The 1,311-nt window shown below is 58.8% G+C and overlaps 1 protein-coding gene across 1 annotated transcript in view; it reads left to right on the forward strand.

Moving 5' to 3' along the window:
* The first annotated feature begins 9 nt into the window (after positions 1–9).
* CYS1 (cystin 1) overlaps positions 10–1,311 on the forward strand; it is an 11,385-nt gene continuing 10,083 nt past the window's right edge. Inside the window, exon 1 of the transcript XR_001145627.1 lies at positions 10–140. The gene's annotated coding sequence lies outside the window, so the exon portion shown is untranslated. The remainder of the gene's footprint in view (positions 141–1,311) is intronic.

Consider the following 1,311-nt stretch of genomic DNA (forward strand, 5'->3'; position numbering starts at 1 on the left):
CCACGGCGCCCCCAGACAGCAGCGACGACACCCTACGCCTGCTGGACCAGCTGCTGGCAGAATCGGCGGCTTGGGGCTCAGGGGAGCCGATCCCGCGCCCCCCCGCCCGGCCCCGCCCCGCTGCCCACATCGCCAGCCCGGTGAGTGACCCCTCGGGACTCTGTCCCCCCCAACCTGCGTCCCCAAGCACCCCACCGGCCACCGGACTCGAGTCCCACGCAGCCTGCCCTTCTGGCATCCCTCCGATTTGCCTTTGGGGGTTCTGGCGTGTTCCCAGTTGGGGGTGACAATGCTGGGAGCAGCCTTAGGGACCAAGGGACAGACAGTCCTTGGCAGAAATGCTCCTGGCGCTTTCTGGAGGGCATGGCCTTTCCTCAGAAACTGTGAGATCACCCTGAAAGTGGCTGGGGGGGGGGGGGTTCTTTTCTCTCAGTTGCTGTCTTCTCACCCCAGCCCTGCTGCTGAAGAAGGTTGCTAAGTTGGATGTGGGGGACAAAGGGGCAGGTGACCCCGCGGGTACCACAGGTGGCCAGAGGTCAGGGTCCTGGCTTGCTGGCCACGCCGGGGGATACTGCTGACTGTTGGTGGAGAAGCTTCACAGTCTCTGTGGCTTCCTTATTCCGTCTCCCAGAGTTCTTATGATAACAGACCTGCTGTTCTAGAAAAACAAATAAATTGAGGACTCTGGTTTGGCCACCATCTGCGCTCTGGCAGAGTGGAATGAACTAGATCTTTAATGTCAGCTTCGGGGCTGGAGGAGAAAGCCAAACCAGCACCCCTTCCCTGGGGACCCCAGTTTCACTGTACAATTTCTGGGGGCCCTGGGAAGGTCTTTCTGGGCAGCTACCGACAGAAGCATCCTGAAGCCTGAGGGGCAGGGACCCTCCTTTTTGCTCCCCCCTCTCCAAAGTGAGCTAGGGCTGAATTATACAAGAGTCCTTTAAACAGACATCCACATCCGGTTATATAACACCACGAACAAAGTTGGAAAATGTGGGCAAAGCTCTGACAGTGTGGAGCCGTGGCTTCATGTTCAAGTTTCAAGTGCTTTGGGAACTTGGAGGAGAAAACAGAAGGAATGAGGTTCTCCCTCCTGCCTCGCTGACCCTCACAGGGAGCTTGGGGTACAGCATCCTTCTTTCAGTTCTGTCTCAACTAGGCACCTGCTGTGTGTGGCCTCACTCTGGAAGCTAGAGAGGCACAGGCCACACACAGGTCCCATGTGGGAGCAGCCCACAGGCTAACAGGAGAGAGCATCTGCAGGCGAACACAGGCAATGCCATGCGGGGTGGGGGAGCTGGGGAGCCCCCC

Source organism: Condylura cristata, unplaced genomic scaffold, assembly GCF_000260355.1.
Source record: "Condylura cristata isolate star-nosed mole 26May11 unplaced genomic scaffold, ConCri1.0 scaffold00020, whole genome shotgun sequence".
NCBI classification, from domain to species: Eukaryota; Metazoa; Chordata; class Mammalia; order Eulipotyphla; family Talpidae; genus Condylura; species Condylura cristata.